This window comes from Furipterus horrens, unplaced genomic scaffold (assembly GCF_987537825.1).
Source record: "Furipterus horrens unplaced genomic scaffold, mFurHor1.1.pri manual_scaffold_5, whole genome shotgun sequence".
Lineage (NCBI taxonomy): Eukaryota > Metazoa > Chordata > Mammalia > Chiroptera > Furipteridae > Furipterus > Furipterus horrens.
The window spans coordinates 185,698,843-185,723,885 of NW_028327175.1; the positions used below are offsets into that span (position 1 = coordinate 185,698,843).

Sequence of the window (25,043 nt, forward strand, 5' to 3'; positions counted from 1 at the left end):
ACCCCTTCCTTGCGGTCCAGGAGTACCTCCAGATCTGTAGTCACGGCTATAAGGAATTATTGCTGCTTGTACTTTGTGGCACTGGTGAATTCTCAAGAGTAGACCCAGACAGTGCTAAATGTCTGCCGAGCTGCTGGTTTCTATGGTCCTGTCATCGACCAGACACGTCTTGCAGAAGCAATTTGCTACAGCTGAACCACAGCGTATCATTCTCTAGCTCATTTATACATAGTGGTTGGAACTGTGGAGTCTGGCAGTTTTCTGTGCATTTTAAGATCAACTGTTGTACTTGATTACCATCATCATCATAGATGGTTGCCAGGGGCTGGGGGATGAGGGAAATGGGGAGAAGATGGTAAAAGGGTACAAATGTTCCATTATAAAATGAATAAGGTCTGAGGGTCTAATGTATAATAATATGATGACTACAGTTGGTAACACTGTGTTTTTTAATTGCAGCTTGCTAAGAGAGTAGAAGTTACACATTCTCACATACACTAAAAAAGGAAGATATGTGAAGTGATGGATGTGCTAACTCAGTTGTGAAAACTCTGTCATACAATGTACATGTACATGAAATTAACCTGTTGTATACTTTAAATATAATTCTGTTTGTCAATTATACCTCAGTAATGCTCAAAAATGATAATAAATCAAAGAAAAATAGCATAAACATAAAATTTAATCCAAAAATGTTCTCTTGATCTTATTTTCAGACTGAGATCTCAAGAATGGTTTCAAGTATCTCTAGCCAGTAAGGCTGACTTCCAGTAGTAAGCACAAAGTGTCAGGCACCTTTGCTTCACGCTTCTAGATTGCCCTGGAAACAAACATATCCCTGTCAACGTGCCCCTGTCATGGTTCGTAATGGTTTGCTGGGTCTCTTTGCATAAATGCTTCTCTTGTTTCTCTGAGCTCCGAAAAGGGAGGTGTTAATTTTTATCAGTAAAATGTCTATGCTTACCAGAGCATAGAGAAAAATGTTTTCCTTAATAAATATATAGATACCATCTTTACACAGGTCAACATTTACCATATATATATATATCGTCGTCGGCAGCCGTCCGTCTCGAGAGACGATGGTGTAGCTTCTTAAGAGTCTATCTGCACCGCCGAGAATGGCTGTGCAGTCCAACTCGGGAGTGACACGGTATCTGTCTCCTCCCGTGTTGAATCGACATCTTGTGATGATGCTGGAGTGTCCTCTCCAGTGAAGCTGAAGCTACAGAGCCTGGACAGGGTGATATGGAGGGTCTGCTGTTGCCCATGCAGCAGACCCCCCCTCTCTTCGCAGCTGAAGGGTCCAAGGGAAAGACGGAGTCAATACAGCTTGGCTTCAGGTGCGCCGCAGGAGTTGCCGGTGTTGACTACAACGTCAAACCGCCTTAGGGACTCCGGCTCCGGATTTTCTGTCGGGGTTTACTCCCTTAGCCTTTCCCCTGAAGAGGTATGCCGCAAGGCAGCGGAGGTTTTTTGGAGTCAGAGTTTTCCTTCTCTGACGTGCCCTGACTGGAAGATCGAACCAGCGACACTTAGCTCGCAGGCCGACGCTCAATCCACTGAGCCAAACCAGCCAGGGGAAATATATATATATATATCTGATAGATTGGGTTGGTCTTCCAGGACTCAGAAAAAACCTCTCCATAAATATGAGAGAAAAAAGTATAGGGTCGTTTAATAATAAAACAAGGTAATAGGGTGGCTGTACCATGTTTACCTTTATCTTGCCCTTCTGTCTAATTGGGAGAATAAATTCTCTCCTTGAATTTAATTTCACAGAGAGGAAGGGGAGTCTTCAGGCCTGTGCACATACTCATGTCTGTGTCTAGAAAGCCCTCTTACCCTCTTCTGCCTTGTTAACACTTACAGTCTGTGGCTCAGCTGCAGGTGAGTGAAGTTGAAAATAGGCTTCCCAGTAGGGGTGCCACTTAAGTTCACTTCTGACACTTCCAGAACCACCAGCATATATTTGCATAGCATAAATGAGGCCATGTTTCAGCTGGTAACTCATTTGTTTATCCCTCTTACTCACAGACAAGCTCGAACCTTTCTGAGGTTCCATGCAGGCACAAAGTATGCCATGTATAAACATTCAATAAATGTTTCCTGAATATTTTTGGCCACAGGAGAAGTGTACAACCAGCCATATCAGCATTTATCAATTTATCTGTATGGGGTGACATTTGGCAAGTTACTTAACATCCCTGTACTTTGATATTTTTTAATGTATAAAATGAGGCTAAAATAAGTTTCCTAGAATATACATCTTAAAGCACTTAGCAGATTCCTGGCACATAGCTCAGAGATGCATCTGATTTCTTTCTTCTCTTCTTTCCCTTCCTTATTTCAGGAGACAGATGGAGAATATTAACACTCATCTCAAAATAAAATTAATGTTGGTAATAAAAGCTTCTTGGGATATCATGGTACCCCATTAGCAGAAATGATTAATTATCATAAATCAATAGACAAAAAGAGTCAACAGCCCAGAGATCAAGAACATGAATAAATAGAAACACTTATTGATTCAGTGAAACATCTCAATGCCCTGTTGTGTGATAAGAACAAGGGCTACAGATTCCCTGCCCTTAGGAGCTTTAGAGCTATAAAGGAGACAGTAATCCAATGAGATGGGGCTCTAACGTTCAAGGTGCTCCCTGATGCCATAAGATTACTGTCCTTTCACTTGCAGGTAGAGACCTGGGGGAGAAGAAAGCATAGGAAGCCGTTAGAGTAAATGGACTGAATCTTCAAGGATATGCAGTAATATGATAAAGAGATAGAGGGGGTGGAAGAGCATTCTAGTGGGTAAAAAGGTCCTAGGTCAGAGAGATGATGACCCAAAAACACATCCAGTAGTTAAATCAGCAGGGTGGCTCTAATGTTTTCCAAGAACAACAGAAGAGAAAATAAAAGGTTAGGCAGGTGCACTGTGCGCATCACGTTAAGGTTTTCTATTTGATGCTAAAAGCCACAGGATGCCACTGAAGCGAGTTAAGTGTGCCAGTTCATAAACAGCTGAAAAGAAGGGCTGTGTTCCCATCTATCTATGTGTACACCTCTCTGTCCAACCAAAATGTGAGGTGAAGGGCCCCTGGCCACACTAGATCTAGCTGTGTTGATGAAAACAAGACAAAGCCAATCTCTTGGACCCATGCTTCCAGCATCTTCTGCTGACATTCATTCACACTTAGGAGCCATTACTGGATAAAATCTAAGGAGTACCAAAGTCAAGAATGTAAATAAGACAACCCCTCCCTGAAACAGTCCACTGTAATGTCAGCGATGCTACACGGGCCTTTGCCTTCTGACAGGCAATCATCCAAATGCAGCCTTTGTAGACATTTTCTACAGCGAAACTCAGAAATGTCACCAGTTTATCATTCTCCTGGCATTTTGTCTGAGTTTATACCAGTTTAATATAGTGCTCGATAAATGCTGTGGAGCCACAAAATATCCTGATATAGATAACCGCGGAGCAAATATTAAAAAATAAACAGGGTGATGGAACAGCACCTATTTATTCAGGTTTGGATTTGCAGGAAATGACCGAGGGAGGAACGAGGAGGAATCTGCAGAGGAACAAAAGCTGGGAGTTGGAAACACCTGCCATCCTCCATTTTGTTTTATGTGGAGCATTCCTGTTCCTGCAGGCTCTCTCCATAACCAAAGTGCATAGAAGCAGGTGGTACACAGGATCACCTGCTTCTATGTGCTTTGATTTAAAAAGGGAAGAAGCAAAGTGCTGAGAGGTCTTAAGCGGTGGATACCCTGATGTCTTCTCCTGTTGTCAAGGCTTTCCCCTTCACCTATTCTGCAGGTAGGCTCTCAAGACACATCATCAGGACAGTCCATGCTAGTGGTGCAACTTTTGTTCTTAAGCAAAGCAGCTCAGCCTGAGGTCTCATCTTCTGCCCATCTATGGAAAATGGGCTAGACAAAAAGAATAATAAAACACAGCCCGGAAATGTCCTTTGAACCTCGACCTTAAGCCTAAGAAGCATGCTTTCTTTCTTCTGGTTTCCATGCTCCCACACTGGTTGCCCAGAATCAAACATAACTATTACAAATAACAAACAGGCAAATAAAAATGATGCTTAGTGTCTTGAATGCATGCCGTGGGTACCAAAAGTCAGCAATGGTCAACAATGTTAAGCTCACCAAATTGAGGTTTTTGTTATCCTGTTTTCTCAAGCCAGAAGCCTCACTGTTCATTATATGAGGTCTGCTATGAAGTGCATGACAGAGAGAGAGAACGGAGGCGAAAGCTTAGGAAGGCTGTGGGAGGTAAGGTTGTTTGGTGCACGAAGTGCTTGAGATAAAGATGAAAGTTGGAAGAGAAATGCTTAGAAACAAGCAACATGTCTCTCCAGGTGTCAAAATGCCCGGGTCTAAATTGGTCAAGACAACCCGTTCTGTGGCCCTGCTCCCCTTCCCCACTTCCCTTTTCTCTAAAGTAATTTTGCTTTTTACACCATTGTCTGCATTGCCTGTTGCCTCCTTTATTCCCCACTTTTATGGCTGCTCCCCATGTTTGTCTCTGTTGATTATTCTTGAATGCAGATGCAGGGATCCAGAGAGAAAGCAGGGAACACGACCAGATCATCACCCTGATCCCCAAACAGAATGGACAGTGCCCATGAGACAGAGAAAAACACAGTGAAAATGATCAAAGAGTTTGGGATTGAAATAAAGGAGGAGCTCACAGTATTTTTAATGAGATTTCTTTTTCTCTTTTTAAACCTTACTAATAACATACCCTATGTATTTTTAGCAACTTGTTAATTTCATTCAATAATTTATCTTGGAGACTGTGCCATGCCAGAACATAAAATTAATGAGATAGATCTCTAACTATTTTATCGCAATCTACTACATGAAAATACCCAATTTATCTAAACATTGACTATTGATTAACCCCAAGGGAAAAATGCATACACATGGAAAAGTTCTATCGGAAATACACATTCAAAATTCACAGTGGTAGCTACCTCTGGGAGGCTTTAGAATTCGGGTGATGGTCAAAGGGATCATTAATTTTAAAACCTTTTTCAAGGAAGATATATATATATGTATTACTCTTAATATTAATAAATCTGTACTATTGATAAAAACAAGACTATTCCTTCAGTCTGGAAAACAAAGTTTAAGAGAAGATATAATTACTATGTGCAAATCACAAAGAGATAGAGAAGAGATGAGTGAAATTTATGTGAGAAGATCCAGAATTTTCTCAAATCTCAGAATACTTAACACCCTGGCACCGTCTTACTCCGCGTGCTAGCAGAGCTAAAGCTGCTAAAGAGTTGTGGCAGTGAGAACCAATGCCAAGGACAGCAGGAGGCATGTGTTTGTGTTGATCTTAACTGCAGACTGAGGGGAGGAAGGTGTGGTGGTCTTGGTTGGGCCTTCAGGGACCATGTTAACAGAAGACGAGGAGTGGAGAGATCTTCCCACTTCCCCCTTTTCTCCATGTCTGTTAAGGGTAAAGAACTTCAGAGTAGAGGGTAAAACACATATGACTGTAAATAACTTGAAACCTGAGCATTTTGCTGTTGGAAACTATCCCATCCAGAGAAATTATATTGTATAAAAGAATTCCAGGGATGACAATCTCCAATTTTTTTGTTGAAACACATCCCATGAGGAAAAAAACCCAGCACATGTCCAATATACGATGTTAGTTGTGAGTTGTGAAACTGCACTAGAGTACACATATATTAACTTTAGGAAAAATACACAGAATAGAAACTAAAAAATAGAAGCCAAAAGTCAGAAATTCTACATGTTTCTTTCTATATCTCAGTGAATCATCCCGTACGCTTCTTGGGGTGTTGTTGCAGGTAACTCACCATGGAGACTGTTGCTCAAGACTGAAGATTCCTGCAGCATCCTTAACACTTTACGCCAGCAGGGGAGATGGTGAAACCTTAATTAAATTTTTAATTAATGAATAAATGAAAGACTTCAACAAGTATTTCCTGAACACCGACCATGTGGCAGTGATAGTTGTAAGGGCTAAGGATTTAGCAGTACATCATTCACAGAGCAGAAGCCGCACCCCGATGAAGCTTATAGTTCAATAAAGAAGACAGGGCATGTAAAAAAATAAATATATATCATATCAGATGGTGACATTTCTTGAAAATTGTGTAGGAAAAAATATTTGTGTATATGAATTGTAAGGGGCTTTAACTAAATTTTTAAAAATTGTCATTTTCATACAGTGTTGCTCTGTGGCTGGTGTATATATTTGCAGCATAGAGTGGATGTCACATATGCCCTGCAAGACAGTGCCCTTGTTGCTGATCTGCTCATCAATTGACAGCAAGCTGGACAAGGATACATACTACATGCCTAGAAAATCCCATGACACAAATTGAGGTAAAAATAATGGTGAGATAAGAGAGAGGGAGTGTTAGTTCTGAAAGCATTGACCTGCCCAAGAGCACACAGTTAATAAATGATACAATCAGACTGAAACCTAGGCTTTCTAATGCCTCTACGGCTCCATGTACCCTCTGTAAAAAAAGATGACAACAATAACACTTAACAATATGATTGCTGTGAGGAGTAAATGTCATACGAGTTAAGGGGTCATTTAGAGATGAAAAGTCTACTGGAGATCGATCAGTCCAAACCCCGCATGTCACAATTAAAGAAAGCAAATCTTTAGGGGAACAAACACCTTGTCCAAGGTCAAGCTTGGAACTATTAACCCAGGTTCCTGACTCAATCAAATGATCCTTCTCATGGAACAAACTAATTAAACAAAACCAAAAAAAAAATTATTTTTCTTTTTATCTCTTTGTTTCTCAGGAAGGATAATGTTAACACGGAAGACAATGTGTATGTCACGCACTAAAAAAGCTAGAATAAGTAACGCAGAAACTTCAGACATTTTGACTTCTCACAAGGATTGCCTGTTGCTATGGGGTGAATGTCTGTGTCTCCCCAATATTCAAATGCTGAAACCTAACCTCCAAGGTGTTGGTATTAGGGGCAAGGCCTTTGGAGGGATGATTAGGTTATGAGGGTGAAATCCTGATGAATGGAATTAGTGCTTTTTAAGAGAGGTCAGAGAGACCCCTCATCCCTTCTACCACGGGAGGACACAATGAGAGGGGAGCTGTCTGAAATTCAGAAGAAGGCCTTCATCTGAACCCTACCATGCTGGCACTCTGGTCTCAGACTCCCAGACTCCAGAAGTCTGAGTGATAAATGTCTGTTGTTTCTAAGCCATCCAGTCAGTGGTACTTTGTTACAACCCAAACGGACTAATGACATGTGTGTTGGCGATTAGAATAGCACGGGCCTGGGAACATTTGAGTCCCATGTACTTGTGATTGGGAACAGACTGGATATCACATTTAGTTTTAGACCCTCAAATATCAGGGCTTCTAAGTTTGAAGGAGGCTTCTCTGTAACTACTTGCAAAATGACTAGTAAATCCTGAACCTCCTCAGACACACATTGTTTGTCTCTTATTGGACTGCCACGTCCTGGGCCCTCACATAGGCTGGTTTGAGCATACTTGAATAGCTCCTCTATACTATTTGAGCCTATTAAGACACAAAAGCATGCTTTATTGCTGGGTGTCGGTACTTCTGAAAAAGATACCCCAAGAAGCTATTGCCTACAAACTCTTCAATGGAGAAGGGAAAGTGATCCAGTGATTAAAGCTTGAAGGGCAGCAAGGACAGAATTGGGTTAGATATCTGAGGGGATTAAATCCGCCATCACAGCAGAGACAAAAATTCCTGGGGTGTCAAAAGGCAGCTTGTTTCTTTAGTACTTTGCTTATTCACAAAGCACTTGTGGAGTTTGGATACAGGTTGGAAGGGATTTGGAATAGACAAACACAGAGATCATACCTTATGGAAATACTCTGAAGGCTGTGCCACTTTGCCTCTGAACTCTTATTAAGTGCCTGGCCAAGAAAACCAATGTATCTTTTTAAAAGAAATTAATACTCTACTATGGATGTAAATTCCTAAAGTGAGAGTTGAAAAACATCTCAGAATGAGAGAAAGAGAAGAGAGGACAAGCTGGAGAAGAGGGGATAAAAGGGAGGGTTAACCAGGGTAGAGGACAGGGCAGGTGGAAGAAGGAGTGAACAAGAAGATGGGGAAGAAAACCAAGGGATAAAAAGAGAGGATGAAAGAGTTGGAGACATGATAAGGATGACAAAGAGGAGAGGAGGAGGAGAAAGAGGAGGAGAGAAGAGATTCCATCCCCTGTTCCTATTGTCTTCCACCAAGGCTTCCCATTGGGAAATATGCTTGACTCATTATTATTATTATAAATGGTTGTCGGCAGCCGTCCGTCTCGAGAGACGATGGTGTAGCTTCTTAAGAGTCTATCTGCACCGCCGAGAATGGCTGTGCAGTCCGACTCGGGAGTGACACGGTATCTGTCTCCTCCCGTGTTGAATCGACATCTTGCGATGACGCTGGAGTGTCCTCTCCAGTGAAGCTGAAGCTACAGAGCCTGGGCAGGGTGATATGGAGGGTCTGCTGTTGCCCATGCAGCAGACCCCCCCTCTCTTCGCAGCTGAAGGGTCCAAGGGAAAGATGGAGTCAATACAGCTTGGCTTCAGGTGCGCCGCAGGAGTTGCCGGTGTTGACTACAACGTCAAACCGCCTTAGGGACTCCGGCTCCGGATTTTCTGTCGGGGTTTACTCCCTTAGCCTTTCCCCTGAAGAGGTATGCCGCAAGGCAGCGGAGGTTTTTTGGAGTCAGAGTTTTCCTTCTCTGATGTGCCCTGACTGGAAGATCGAACCAGCGACACTTAGCTCGCAGGCCGACGCTCAATCCACTGAGCCAAACCAGCCAGGGACAATTATAAATGGTATAGTTTATGTAATAACACTTTTAAAAAATCTAACACTAAAAGCAATATGTGTTCATTTAAAATATAATGGAAAGTGTATCAAAGTTAAAAAAAAGATTCACGCAATCCTTTCATCTAGACATAACCACCTTTGTTTTGATGTTGATTCTTTAGTATTTTTTTTCTGTTTATGTAGGCATTCCTCATTTAAAAAATAGTTTTTTGCATCATACCACTGACATAACATAGCATAATATAATATACTATTGAAATGTATTGTTTTGCTAGCTGAACAATATCCTATAATTTACTTAATATTCTGACCATGGGTATTGGTATTCTCTATATATTATACTGCACTAATTATCTTTGTAAGTAAATATTTGCCTGTGTCTCTGAACTCTCAGTTTTTCAATAGGAAGGATTATTAAAAGGGGGAATTTCACTAGCTCAAAGAGAATGCACATTTGTTTAAGACTCTTGATAATTTATCCAACTCTCTTCCAGAAAGTTCATACAAATTACACTCCTAGGAACAGCATATAAGTGTCGATTTCTCATGTTCTTACCAAGGTTGAGCATTATCTTCTTAAAAATTCTATCCGTTTGATAGGTTAATAAAAGACACGCCATTTCTGTTCAAATTTTAATTTTCTAAAGGTGAGATTAAATATTTTTTAATTGTCATTTTAGTCTTTTATAAACTATCTGTCCATATTGTTGGTCCTTATATCTATAGAAATGTTATCATTAGAGGTTTTTGTTTGTAAAGTGCTTATCTGTTTATGGTATTTACCCATTTTCTGTACTATATTTTTCACACATTCTACAATTGGTCAAGTTAAAAATCTGCATCGTTTGCTTAAGAAATTAAAATCACTGTTGAACAACAGAGGCCAGCACCCCTCAATAGGTTGTTTTTGTTTTGGGAAAGCAGCAGGCTGTATTTTTCCTTGGTTAGGACAGAGAGAGGGAAAAGGGAGAATAGTGCATGTGTGTGTGTGTGTGCATGTGTGTGTCTGTGTGTGTGACGGTGAGCATCAGCCAACCCCCTCCTAATGGTGAAGATATTGTGAGATGCCCAACTAAACAAAGGGGATAGTGCAGAACTACTGGGTGGAACCCTATCTCCATAGCCAATAAAGGGACAGACTCTAAAACATACCTTTAAGAAGAATTTTATTAGACAGAGAGGTCTTGTCCTTACTTAGCAGGTGACATCTTAACAGCACATTAATATCCATTAGGAATTTTCTGGCCCTTGGCTCCCAGCAAGTGAGACAAAGGAGAAACAACTAACCGTGATCCAGTATTGGGCTTATTCACCAAATCTTTTCCAGTCACCTTCTTGGTTGAGCAACTAAACAGTGGTATTAATAGGTAAGCAGCCAAGGAGGGGCAATTATTACTTAGAGAGGAATCCCACTATATAAGAAATGATCAAAATAGAACATTTCCATTAGAACACCACAGAAATAATTGCTACAAGCAAGATCGACAGATGAGTACTAAAATTAGTGGGTGAAACTCACAGCCTCAAAGTATCCCTCCCAAAATATTTATTAATTATTGTGGCAATCTTAACATATATTCACACAATTTTTTATACACCTCCTGCCAGGAGTTGGAGCTAACTCTCCTTCCCTTATGAACTTCTAAAAACTTAGAGCATATAAAAAAAAAATAAAGCATGAACAAAGAAAACAGTGATTATAATGGAGAAACCTGGCAGGTACCACTTAGTCAAGCGAACATGGTGATAAGTAATAAGACATATTGATACTTGTACTTCTTGATGATTATAAGAAGGGTATATCACTTCTGTGACATACTTCCTGAGAAGCTACAACCCTGTAATCATGAAAAAAAAAAAAAATACTAGACTAACCCAATTTGAGGGATATTCTACAAAATAATTAACTAGTCAATAATACCATAATAACTCTGTATGGTACCAGGTGGGTACTGGAAATATTGGGGGAACATTCTGTAAAATATATGATTGTCTAACCACTATTCTGTGTACCTCATTATTAAATGTAAACTGTAATTGAAAAAATATATATAACTGACTAGTAAGTTCCAAAATTATTCATGTCATCAAAGGTAAGGAAAGGCTGAGAAAATGCCATAGATTTGAGGAAATATGAAATATGAGATTGAAAAATATGATAAATGAATGCAATGTACAATTCTGGGTTGGATTTTGGTTTGGAGAATAGGACATTAGCTGACAACCTGGAGAAAACCAAATAAAATTTCCAGTTTAATTGACAATTTACTAATGCTATTTTCTCAGTTGTGGATATTGTACCATGATCACAGATAATGTTAACATAAGGGGAAGTTGAGTGAAGAGTATATGGGAACTCTTTTATCTTTTCAATTCTTCAGTAATTTAAAAATTATTTCAGCTCTGGCTAGTGTGACTCAGTGGATTCAGTGCCAGCCTGTGAATCAAAGGGTCACCAGTTTGATTCCAATTCAGGGCACATGCCTGGGCTGCGGGCCAAGTCCTCAGATCGGGGTGTGTGAGAGGCAACCACACATTTACATTTCTTTCCTTCTCTTTCTCCCTCCCTTCCCCTCTCTCTAAAAATAAATAAATAAAATCTTTAAAAAAACAATAATATAAAATTATTTCAGAAAGAAGTTAAGGGAAAAACTATACCGAATCGCATAAGAATATATTTAAATATATCAGAGCTTCTATAAATAGGCAAGTGATCTGTTTTTACTGAATCACGGCTATCACCTGGAGGGGATCGATAACATCATTTCATCATGTAGAGCAGGTAAACTACTGTAGCATGCTGGCTGTCATAAGTTTATGATTCATAGATATCAGCAATCACCAAAAATAGTTATTTTATTTTTTCAAAAATAATGATTGGAAAAAGGGCTTTTATTACTGAAATGTTCGTATTCACTATTTGTTTAGAAGTAGAGAGCAACATGATCAGCCAGAGTTTTTATTTATTCTCGGGTTGCCCTGGCTATTATTGGAAGAGCCTGAGTTCAGCTGACGGCACAAATGCATTGGGTGCAGGAGCTGTTGAAATGTGAGGTCAAACGTGAGGTTTGTGCCTGACCTGGCTACATGCTAGGGCTATTTTGGATTCTACCTCTCGGGCATGGCATTTTTCTTGGCTACTGAATTACTCAGGAAGGCTAACTGCTCATGGGAGGCCCACGAAACAGGTGGGGTCTGGGATGGTGATACAGAAGGGTTCCTAGGCACATAAATAGTCCAACAAGTTTCATCTTGTCACAATAGAGTCGTAAAGCTGCTCTGTTCAGCATACAATAATGGCTTTGTAATTCAATTATCAGTGGTATTTGTCTTCTGGGATTTATCTGCCTTAAACTTCAGCCCTCCTGTAAATCCCTTTACAATAAATCTCATAAATGCTGTAGCAGGTTCTGCTCCCCAGCCCAGGGCACATCTTGCCATGCCTGTGAAAACCTCAACAGCTTTCTCTAAATTCTGGAATTGCTGCATTTAGAGGTGGTGATGTTTTAAGTGCCAGAGCCAACAATAAAGAAAACAGTGGGACAGGTCCATTTCCTCTGGTTATTCTCTTTAGAGAAAGATAGATCCTGAGGGACAGAAGACAAAGTTCCAATTCAATCCAAAAGGCTGTTTGCAGCCACTTATCTAGAATTTTGTAGAAGGGATCCCTGCCAGTCATAGGAGGTCAGATGCAACAGCTCCTGAGTTCTCTCAGAACCCCAAGATTCTGATGCACAAACACATCAGGGCTAGTCATCTACACTGATTCACTCATTTCACAGTTATTTTTAGGATCTTTCTCAGTCTGTTCTGCCTTTCATTCCTACCCAGTCCAATGAGTCAGTTTCTGGGCCTTCTCCACCCTCCCCTCTAGAATTTACCCTCCCGCATCTTGATTCAAAAAATAAGCACCTTTCTTGACTCATCCCCAATATCCATTCCTCATTTTTCACTCATCTAGCAAATATTTATTGTGCACCCATGTCATCAGTTCCAAAATGTCACGTTTTCCATTTTAACATCTCTTAAATCAGTAGGGTTCTTACAATCATTGAAATGATAGTTGAATCAGAAAATTTTTGAGATACATAACAAAAGGGTATATCTACATTCAATAAAATCTCAGATTTGATGACATATGGGATGTGCCAGGCACTGGCTTATCCTAGCTCTTTGGCCAATTTCTTCCTCTCTTTGGGTCATCAAAAGACAGATCTCTTTCCTTTGGAACTATTCCCTAGAGACTTCCCAGCAAATCATAAATTAATATGAATGTATGTGTGTGTGTGTGTGTGCATTATTCCCCTTCTTTTCCCTCTCTCCCATTTCTCTATGTTTCAACATAAAGTGTTACTAGTGGTTGACCTTCCATCTCATTATTTTGGTTACAGAACAGGGGTGGGAAAAAGTAGGTTTATAGTTGTTTGTATGAAAAATGACAAATGCAATAACTAATAAATATTAATAGAAGAATAAACTGTGCTTTGCATACTCACAACTATAAACGTACTTTTGCCCCACCCTGTATGAAGGTACAAGTATGACTCAGAAGAGAAATATCATCCAAAGATAGATAATGTGGCATTTGCAATTTTTTCTCATTTGAGGAGGAAGAGATGCATCATATTTTAAGTTGTATGGAGAAAATCTATCATGCTAGGTAAAAGCATAATTTTGTTTTTGTTATTATTTGAAAGTTATATGTGCTTTAAAAAGATGTGCACTGGTATCAGGTTTTAAAGGGGTAGATTGTGTGATGCTTCCATGCTGAATCAACTTGGCCAACCGACAACGATATTTCCTAGTCTATGTATGGTTTCAAGTCAGAGGTGACCAAAAAGAAATGTGAAAGAAAGTTGGAAGACAGGAAAGAAGCAGCAGTCATTTCACTCTGAGGGTCTTTTTGGTTAGAGGTGATGAGAGACAGTGCACAAGTACTGGTAGTTTGGAATTTGTCCTTGTTCTTCTCTTCCAAATTCCATGTCCAGCCTTGTGACCTCAGGCCTGCAGCCAGATGGCTGGCTGCAAACTCACAGAGGGGCAGCTATGCAGGGGCAAGATCCTTCCGCATACTTCAGAAGAGGTTCCCTTGCAGTCCCACCTCAAGCTGCAAGACCCTTATAGGCAAGTTTCCATTACAGTGGAACCTCGGTTCTCAAAGTTAATTGGTTCCGGAAGACCACTTGAGAAGCAAGTTGTTCAAAAACCAAATGTCCTTTGTCAGTTGCCTAAGAGACATGTGACTGATCACACAGGTATCAGCATGAAAGGGTTGTTGGGTAGAGAAGCAAGACCCAAAGTTTTGTTAGACGACTGAGGCATTTTTTTCCATGAACAGCTTAGTCAAGAACTGAACTGTTCAAGAACCAAGGTGTCTGAGAACCGAGGTTTGACTGCATCTTCATGACTAAGAGTTAGCTCTGAAAATTGCTCCACTGATGCAAATTAAATGAACTGAGTAACAAAAGTTTTCAAATAATTGAGAAGCTACAAAATAGATCAGTAAGATGATTCTTTACCCATGGGTCCTGATTCTGGGGCAACTACCCACACACACACACACACACACACACACACACACACACACACGTACACTACAAATTTCCACTGAAAACAAATTAAGTTGAATATAAAAATGAAGTTGTCCCATTTCAGAAACTCATTCATACCCAACTCTTCTCTATTTCTCTTTTAAATAATAGTTTACATTTACTCATCATATATTATATACGCTTAGGGTTTTACCTGAAATCTAATTTTAAACCTGATAAGTATAGGAGGAAGATATTACTGTGATGACCATTACATAGATGAAGAATCTTAGTAAGGCTTAAGGAAGTTAATTAAATAGCTCATCTGCCAGCCCCTTGGAAACAGGGTTCTCACAAAGGCATTCTATGTCCAGAGCTCTCACTCTGAAACACTAAACACTATTTTTTATTGACTGGAGGCAACAAACGCAGATAGCCAGTGACTGCATGAGCAAGAGAAACCACACACACAGACACTGCACAAATGCAGAGGCTCTTGAACTTGAAGGCTAAGTGAAGTCTGATTGCTGGGGCATAAGTCAATTTCTTTTAACATTATTATAAATTAGCAAGCCATGATAACGATTTCTGCCCTCACTTTCATTCTCATTCACTGCCACCTCTCGCACTCTGTCCTCATAAGCATTCTTAGCAAAAATCTAGAGGAGTGGCCGAATCTCAGTTGCTGAGACAGAGGAGCTGCAATCCAGGAAGACAGGAAATCATCCAGATAAGGACAGGAATCAATGACAGCCATTACTGAATGAAGGTCACGAGGAAAATGATGGGTTCCCGTGGTAGCAGGGGCATTTAATTTAATTTTGTAGGGAAAACCTGCTAATCATATAAAGAGATTAAGAAATGGGGAAAGGTGTACGAAGGTTGGAAAATAACACTGATGGAGATCATTAACAGAAAAGAAAAGATAAAACACAGGTCTCTCAAAGATAATGAAAATCCTCTTATCTAGCACTCCTAGTACAGGTGCCAGGAATGCCCCAGGGCAGCTCCTGGAAGTCAGGATGACAGATCTCAGGAGTGGCTGGCTGCCACTTCTCCCTGCCCCTTATCCAAACCACCACACACATGGCTCAGCTCAGAGGGTAGGGGACTCTGAACCAGAAGACTGTTGGGGGGTGGGGGTGGGGGGGAGACAAGGGATAGTATAAGAAAATAAAGTCCATACTCCAAAGAAAGGGGGTTCTGAATTCTGAATCCCGTATGTAGAAGTGCGTAAAGGATCTGACAATCTCAGTAGTCTAGGGCAGAACTCCCTGAGAGGAGTCTAAAATGCAGTCACCCCAACTTTGCTTAAATTCCTCTGCCAACGTGGACCTCATTATTCCTTAGGACAGCCTGTTGAGTTAATAAAGAGCTCACTGCATGGGTAAGTGTTGCTTTTACTGATCTGGAATCCCCTTCCCTGCCTTCGATATATACTTTGATGACTTAGACGTCTAAATTTCCATCCTATTGCTGGAAGGGTACTTATATGGCTGCCTAACTTAACAACCAAGTCCATTCAAGATGTGTTCCAAACTGTATGTGTGGGTTTATGTGTGTGTATACATGTATGTGTGTATTCAGTGAATGGATACATTTGAGTTTCTGCTATTCCGTTTACTGTTGTATACAAGACATACAGAAACACGTTAAAGACTATTTTAGTCCTTAAAGAACTATGTTCTAACAGGAGAGGGTAATAAGGAACTAAAAAGACAAATATAGAGAACATACTAAATGCTAAGTTGCTTAATAATTATTATTGTTACTTAATAATTATTGTTTTTGTTCTCAAAATAAGCTTTAGAAGAAAGAAGGTGAAGCACAGGCAACAGGCAGAAGTATTTTCTCAGGATTACCCAGTTGGTAAGGAGTGAAGCTGGGATTTGAACTTATGACGTATCATGTTTTATTTGTGACATAATCACATTAACTTCAAAGAAAGAGATCCTTCTTGCCTGGGAAAACCAAAGAAGCTCCACAGTAGAGGTAGGCATAAGTAAAAGGACATAAAGATCCAATATAATGATACTAATAATGACAAAAATTCTGACATATCTTCATATTCAAAGACCCAAACTGTCCTGACATAGAGTAGTTGTCACAACCAAAACAAGTAAGGACAACTTATCCCCTGGAAGGAACAGGTATAAAACCTTAGAGATTAGAAGTATAGACTGGTCCATAAACTAATCAGTTCTTAGAATAATTTACCTGGCCTTTTGAAATTTAGCATGCAGAATTAAGAACATGGGAGGTGGGTCAGAAAATATACATTTGAGCTCAGGTTGGCAAGAACCTAATTACATTCTTCCATTAACTCTTTTTGATTTTATGTTGTAAGCAATGAGGAACTAGGTAAACACTGGATCGGGGAAATGCTTAAAAGACTTGTTAGGCTGTATATGATATAAGGAGATGAAAAATGGAGGGGCATTTTTACCATTTTTGGTGAGAGGTAAGGGATGCTGAACAGTGTAATGCTAGGAAGGATGGAAGAGAAAGGCAGGTATAATTTTATGGAGAAAGGACTGATGGGACTTGGAAACCCAAAGATTTAAGAAGACGTGAGTACGAGAACAAAGCTGAATGAAACTCTTAAGTGCTAAGACCAGGATACGAGGAATAGAGGACTATGAAAGCCTAGAAGAAAAGCTGGTTTGAAGGGTAAGATATTCTACAGTACTCCCAGTCTGACATAAAACTGAAAGTAAGTGATGGTATTCCTTTGTGAGTTCTCTAGAGATAATGACCTGCTTTCCAGGTTTAAATGAAGGATGGGACAGAGTAGCTTCAAAAAATGTGGGGGTGTCCCCCCAAAAGTGAAGTTTATTTATTAAAAAATATGTATTTATTCTTACATGTTTAAACATCAGTAACCTTGAAAGTATTCTCCATTTGATGCACTACACCTATTGAGACTTTTTTCCACTGCTCAAAACAGTTTTTGAACTTGTCAATTTTTTTTTTTTGTTATTTGTTGAACTTGTCAATTTTGATGCCTTTTACTGCTTCTGCTGTTTTTCATTTCACTTCTTCCACAATAGCAAAATGTTGTCCTTTGAGGACTTTTTTTATCTGAGGAAACAAAAAAAAAAAAATTTGCTCAGGGTGAGATTGAGTGACTAGGGAGGGTGGGGCATGAGGGTCATGCCATTTTTGGTCAAAAACTGCTGACCATTCAGTGTGGTGTGGGCAAGTGCTCTCATAACTCACCCATCGTGAAATGGACAAACATCTTGGAAGTCTTAAAAAAAAATCACTGAAGCCTCTCACAGCCTCTCACAACAATACCAGTCAGTACACTGATACAGATGGGTTCCTAGAACACTCTCACCTAGGCAAGGGAAGCCTGTAGTACAAAGGCCCACCCTCGAGAAGATAATTCTGTTTTTCTTTGGGGTCCCCCCTCATAGCTATGCTCCCTTCAGAATATAGTACCAAATTAACTAGTTATTTTGATAGAATAGGGTTTTACTATTTTTTTGGTAGCTTCATTAGATTCTATCCCATTCCCAGTTTGCAGAACCTGGGAAAGAAAAAGTGCAGAGGATTCTTTTATTATTGAATACATTCAACCTGTGGAAAAAGAAAAGATTCTAGTCATCTCATGCTCCATCCTCTAAGTCCCTTTTGCATGAGTGGCTTAGAAGTCTTGAAGATGCTGTGTTCAATGACTGGCATATCTGCAGGAGGACAAGAAAGGGTCATGGTGACCTGCGGTATATAAAACAAGCTACCTATCAAACGTACATAATAAGAAAAGAAAAATCTGAAATCGGCTCAGCAGCAGTCTTCAACAGAACTGTGGCACGAGTGGTATGGCATGAGTTGGAATAAGAAAGAGAAACTATTTTAAGTCCTGGAGTGTTTTCTGACCATAGCCAGACATGCTGGCAAAGTTCACAGACCTGCCTCTTACCCCTGCGGTTAGATGAAAGGACCCTGGTTAAGTATATCAGGCCAGGGACAAAGACACATGGGACTTCAAGAACTGGATGTAGGGCCCAAGAGATATGAGGCCAACAGGAAATATGTGCCAATGGAGGAGTTCTAAGAAGAAAGCCCTGTGGAGTAGGGTTCATAGAGAAGCTTCAGAAAGAGTTGGAGCTCAAGTGAGACTCCTTTAGTCCCTAGAATAGTGGGGTCACTGAAGAGAGAATAGTATGGTGCTTAAACGGCACAGGCTCTTTATCCAGACAAACCTGGGTTTCAATTCCATAACCATAACTTAATAACCTATAAAAAGTTTCTATATCTTATTTCTCAACTTAAAAATAAAATTAAAACACTTCCCACTAATGGACAGCTCTCACTGATAACTTCCCAGTAATGTTCTCCCTTCCTTTTATAAAAGTTCCCCAGTCTTTCCTGAGGCATCACCAATCCTTACTTTCTGTCCATGTTGTTTATTGGAATGGATTGTACCCCCAGGTCTACATGTGAGCATGTTACCTAATCAGAGCCCATAACATTTATTATCAGGGGTTTTCCTGGAGCAACAAGTAAAAAGATGTTTTCTTCTCCACTGAAGTGAATCTGGGAAGAAGTAAGGTGGTAGGGGCCACGGGAGGAGAGAGATCTGGCTGAGAGTGAAGCTAACACAGAGGACAGTGGAGCTGAGTAATGAGGAGAGAACAAGATCTGATGATTTTAACGAGCATTTGCATCTAGCGCAGCCTAGGTAAAGTTAGACCTTCTGATTTTTCAGACCCAGGAGCTAGTATCTCTTGTTTATTTTTTCCTAAAATAATTTCCTAAAACCAATTTCCTAAAAATAGGTTTTCTTTTTTTCACATCTTGAAAATGAGTTTTTATCAGTAAATTATTGCACATTATTGATTTGAGGATTATAAAAATACATACGCAAAGAGGTTGGCACAGAGCTTGGCACATAAGTGATTAACAAATGTGACTTGTTGCCAAAGATATGAGGGAAGTCATTCACATTAATGGCATTGACCAATGGGGAAGAATGAGAAGTGTATACATGCTCAAACATATCAGGAATACAGTTATCTCTCTGCTATAATACCATTGTTATATGCCCCCTGAGGTACATCATTGGAACAAGGCTGGTATCCTAGAATAACAAAGGTTCATTGTTGAACCTTTGTTAACCACGTGTAAATTAGTCACAGAAAATATGTGATCGACTTTCATCTGTCCCTATTTCCAGCCAGTCCCTTATATGTCTTAAAAAATATAATCAATAAGGTAAGTCTAAACTTATTTTTAATTAAGTGAAGCAGCCCTAAGATTGCCTTGTCTTTTGCATAGATAATAGATTGCTGAGGGAGTTATAATTGAAACTGTCTTCCATTGCATTGACCTAAACTTGAATCAGATCCCAAAAAACCACATTCATCAATCCAACAGCAAAGCTGGTTTTTGGTAGGAGTTTCACTTATTCAAGACATTTGGGTACCACTGTTCCTCCAATACCATGTTCCTTTTCAATGTCAGATTCAACACTTAGATTCTTAACTACTGAACTATTAAACTAACAGTTATTACTAGAAAATGTTGGGGGGATAAGTCTTGATTTGGGGCTGATCTTTATTACGGCAAACAAGGGCCATGAACCCAGATAGACCAAGTTTCAAAACTTAGCTGTGTTACATATTATGTATTATGTTGGATAAATTGCCTAACTTTTCATCTTATCAAAATGAGGTGAGAATGCCTACCTCACAATCTTGTTATGTATGGTCTATCATGTGCTTGAACCATTGTAGTTACTTAACAAACATGAATCTCTGTTATGAAACTTTATCTTCCTGACAGTTCTCCCATATGTATTTTTTCCCTTAATGAGAAATTCAATTTTTTTCCTTTTTAAGAATCACCTCTCCCTCATCCTTGAACTGTGCAGTTTGACTGAGTCTCAACCCCACCTCCTAATGTGGTTCCCAGAGTAGATTATCTGTCTGATCTACACAAGTAATGCCTCACCTAATATAACCCTGATCCAAGCCAGGACACTAGGGTTCAGTCCCTGGACATAGAGGGAAAAAGGCAGCCTGGTTGATGGGGAGTCAAAGCTGCTAGCATGTAAGGCTAAACTGATAATATCCCTCACTGCCACGAATTGGGGAAAGTCAACCTGAGAATGAAGCCAACACAGGAGAAATCAAAATTAGCAGAGGTGGAAAGTCAGCCACTATTGATAATAGTTATTACTGTTAGTCAGTGGCCACTCAAGACAATTCTTAGGTGACAAGCATATAACCAATTCACAAGAAATATCCCATTTATTGAAGTAGGTATTGTCCTCATTTTACAGAGAACAAAACTGAGGCACACATAAGTTAAGGAACTTCCCCATGTTCCATCACTCAATGAATGGCAAAGCTGGAACCCACACTTTGGTATTTCTGAGCCCCTTAACTTCTAGTCTGTACTGCCTCCCAATAGAATTGATTTCTGAAGGGTGATATTGTGGTAAGATGGGTTTGATAATATGCCCTATACACATAAATTGGTTTTGGAAGCAATTTGAACTCCTTGGAGGAATACTTACATTTCTGTTAGTTATTATAGTACTAACAGCAACCATTGAGATAGTATAAGCTTTTATATTCTATAACCATGTTACAAGTGCCAATGCCTACTCCAAGGCAATAGTAATGCCCCCCGCCCCCCACCCCCCAAAAAAGACACTTCTCAAGTGTACTAGTAGATGAGGAAAAGATACAAATTTATCCTCATTTTTCTCTATGGGAAATGCTATTTTACTACTCAGGGTAACTTAACAATTCAATTTAGCACTAGAAAAGTTCCCTTGAGTCCCTTCCACACCCCCACAGCCAGGCTCAGAGCAGAAATGATTAAAGGGGCCTCTTTTAATTATGCTTTCTAAATAATCCTAGACAGCCTCATAGTTCCTATGAATGTGAATTAACCGGTTTCCAGCAGTAAGTCTAATATACATGGCTTTGATTGACACCTTGTCTGCCAGCCTCAGAAAGTTGTACAGAAGCAGAAAATACAGACCATGTGGACAGAGACCAAGAGGTTTTCATTAACAGTCACATGCGCCATGCAATTCACAAGGGCTCATGCCCTCTCTGGGAAAACCAACTGTGCTTAAAGAACTCATGGGGCTGTTTGGCAAACCCAGCTGGAGAGACACACAGGCAGGCATGGTGGCCAAAAGAGCTTTGGATTTTCACTACTCATATGCCTGAATGGGCTGGACTTCCAGGGCTCTCTGTCCCAGCCCAGAAAAGGAGGCCAACAGGCATACGCAACAGCGTCCGTCGATCTGGCAGGGCATAGAAGTCGAACAAGACGGCCTGCATTTAAATCCTGGCTCTGCCACTTTATGGTTGTGTGACCTTGGCTGCATTGCTTAACCTCTTCATACCATAGGTTCCCCATCTATTAATGAAATTCATGAAGTTGTTATGAGGAATAAATAGCTTTGAATAATGCTTATCAAACTGTTAGGGCTTGAATGAAGAGCACATGTTTTTCTGCTCCCAAAGTCAGAGGAGAAGGGGTTACTATTTATTTTACTTAACAGACAGATTTATTAGAATCTATACACAACCATGTATAATGTTTTTATAAGGATTATCATATTATGATATTTGGTTACAAGGGCTTTGAAAATCGGGCTTTCAGATAGAAGAATAGACAAGAATGGATAGCAATTAGCACATGCTGAATGAAGCAATGAGAGGGGTCCATTCACCTTTCAATGCTGTGTGTGAACAAGACCGTCAGGGAGGTGAGCCATAAAATACTGTATTCCATAGGAAATAATAGTCTCATCTCAGTTCTTTTCCCTTGCCTGTCTCTTAGGCGATGTTTTTCCTTTGTTCCCGTGGGTAGGAATGAACTTTCATCTAGTCCTCTGTGAGTTGTAACTTTCTACCTTCTAGCGCTGGCTTCATGTGGAGATATTTTGTCACTTGGAGCAGGACTTGAGGAAAGATTTGCCTCTCACACATTTTCACTGGCAAAGCATCAACTCTATTTCCACGTTAAATGAGGAGGACCTCATTAATTTAGTCCTTCATTTATTTACTTTCCAAGACCATTCCGTGCATATACAACACCAAGTGAAACAGAGAATAAAAAAATAAAATGTGGACCTTTTTTTGCCAAGTGACTTCATAATTTCTAGGCAAAACACACAGAGGTGTAACGTGTCTCATGAATAAGGCACACGGAGTAAGAGAGAAAGAAGAAATGCTGATCAGAGAAGGGAGACTCGGTGATAGCTAGAGCTGAATTCCTGGAGAAGGGAGAGGCCAGTGTGGGAGCCAAAAGCCACGTGGGAGCCATTCCTGAGCAAGAGCAGCGTGGGAGAGAAGTGACTAGCTCCTATGCACAAAAGCCTGCTTTAGTTACAAATGTCTCTTTATGATGGGGGGTGGGGGTGGGGGGGGGCAGGGTATTCCATACAGAAGTCTCTATGTATTTTCTTTGACCAGTTTGTCTGCAGATGGCTTGTCTTTCACTTTTCCAGGCACTTTCACTCACATTTTAAGAGATTTCTCTAATGCAGGTCACTGGCTTTCAACTCACATGGGGGTTTTAGGGCAGTGTTTGAAAATGAGAAATATAAAACCTCATTCCTCTGAGAAGTACATACAAGTCCAAAGGCTGCTGAGAGGCAGCGTGATTTCAGGAGGAGGAAAGGGGAGACATCTTTTACTGTGTGATCTGCAGGAAGCTCATTGGCTCCGCAAAGGTTATTGCCCCAATGATCAGGAATGATGTGAACAGCTGTATTTAAACTCTTGCCTGAGCTAGTTCTTTATAGCACTGTTTATACGACCGAAAGTCTGAAAACAACCTAAAATGTGTTTCCACCGGCAGATTAGATACATTAGGGTAAGCAGTCACATCTTTTGGCAGGTTTACACTGTAAATTCAAAGGGATTGTCAAGTACTGTCAAAATTACACTAGAATATCCATACTATGTTCTTTCTTTGCCAGGATCTAGGCCCTAGGAAACACAAAAGCCAAAAGGAACTTGTGCTATTTTCCTTCTTTTCAATCGCAGGGCCCCATTCCCATGGAGGGAGGTCACCTTTAGTTCAGTCAGGAAGATGGGCTCAGACAGATCTCCGAGGGGAGAGAGTGGGGGGACTGGAAGAGTTTAACCAAAGAACATATATACAAGTATGCGTAGCTCATGGACACAGACAACAGAATGGGGAAGGCTGGTGGGGGGAGGGGCTGAGTGGAAGGGGGCAAAGAGGGGGAAAATTGGGGACATCTATCATGATGTCAACAATGAAAAATAAAAAAATCTATATCTTACTTATTCTGCCTCTTTTTCTTTTGCTGTCTGTTCTCTCCCCTCCCCTCCCATCCCTTCTTCCCCTTCTCTTCTCTCCTCTCTCACTCCCCTGTACTTTTATTTCCTCTCACACACATCCCACTAACACATACAATTTATTTCTGTACATTAAATAAGCCTAGGATTCACTTCCAATCTATATTCTTAGAGTAAAATGGTACTTAGCTATTTAAAAAGAAATGATGGCATGTATTGTTAACTGAATCCCCTCATTCAAACAAACAAGGAAAAAAAGACACAGAACAGTGTGCATAAGCTAACATTTATGTAAATGTTTTTGTCCCTCTCAAATACATATGTTGAAGCCCCAACCACCACAGTGATAGTGCTGGAGATGGGGTGTTTGGAGATAATTAGGTTTAGATGAGGTCATGAGAGTGGACTCCCAGGATGGGATTAGCATCTGATAAGAGGAGAAACAGACGAAAGCTCTCTACCATGTGGCAGGTGCTCAACATTGTCACCCCTTTCTTCCTTCCCCCTTTTGTAATGGGAATGTCTGTCTTATGCCTATCCCACTATTGTATTTTGGATACTCATGATTTAGCTGGCTTCACAAATTCACAGATCAGAGAAATTTTGCCTTGGTATGAATCATACCTTGAGTCTCACCCATATGTGATTTAAATTATACTGAGACATGGGACTTTAGACTTTAGAGAAGATGCTGGAATAAGCTAATATTTTGGGGGCTTTTGGGATGGAATTAACTGTTTTTTTGCATGTGAGAAAATTATGTGTGTTGGAGGGCCAGGGTTGGGAATGTTATGGACTGATTTATGGCCCCCATGGCATATGTTGAAGCTCTAATCCCCAGGAATGGTATTTAGAGGTGGACCCTTTGGGAAGAAATTAGGTTTAGATGAGGCCATGAGTGTGAAATACCTGTGATGGGATTAGTGCTTTTATAAAAGAGGAAGAGAAACCAGAGGTCTCTCTTTCTTTCTATCGAGCGAGGACACAGAAACAAGGAAGCCCTCTGTGATTTCTTACAGTATTCTCTGAGATACTCCAGCCTTTACCAGGAAGTAAATATGCCAGCCCTTTGATCTTGAACTTCCCAGCCTTCAGAACTGTGATAAATAAATGTGTTGTTTAAGCTTCCCAATCTATGTCTTGTTGTTAAAGCAGCTTAAATTGACTAAGAATATATTTGACAACTCATAGAACATTTCTGGAAGGATAAGTAAGAAATTATGAATACTGGTTGCATCCCATACATATGATAAGGAGAGAGTGTAGGAAACTTGAAATCAAGAGTGAGAGGAAGGTCTACTTTTATACTAAATAAGATCTACTTATTTACAATGGAAATCTTTATTTGAACATGAAACAAATTTGTG

General features: G+C 40.1%; 1 protein-coding gene across 4 annotated transcripts in view; it reads right to left on the reverse strand.

Moving 5' to 3' along the window:
* SORCS1 (sortilin related VPS10 domain containing receptor 1) overlaps window positions 1-25,043 on the reverse strand; it is a 504,897-nt gene that overhangs the window by 138,276 nt on the left and 341,578 nt on the right. The gene's annotated exons all lie outside the window — the stretch shown is intronic.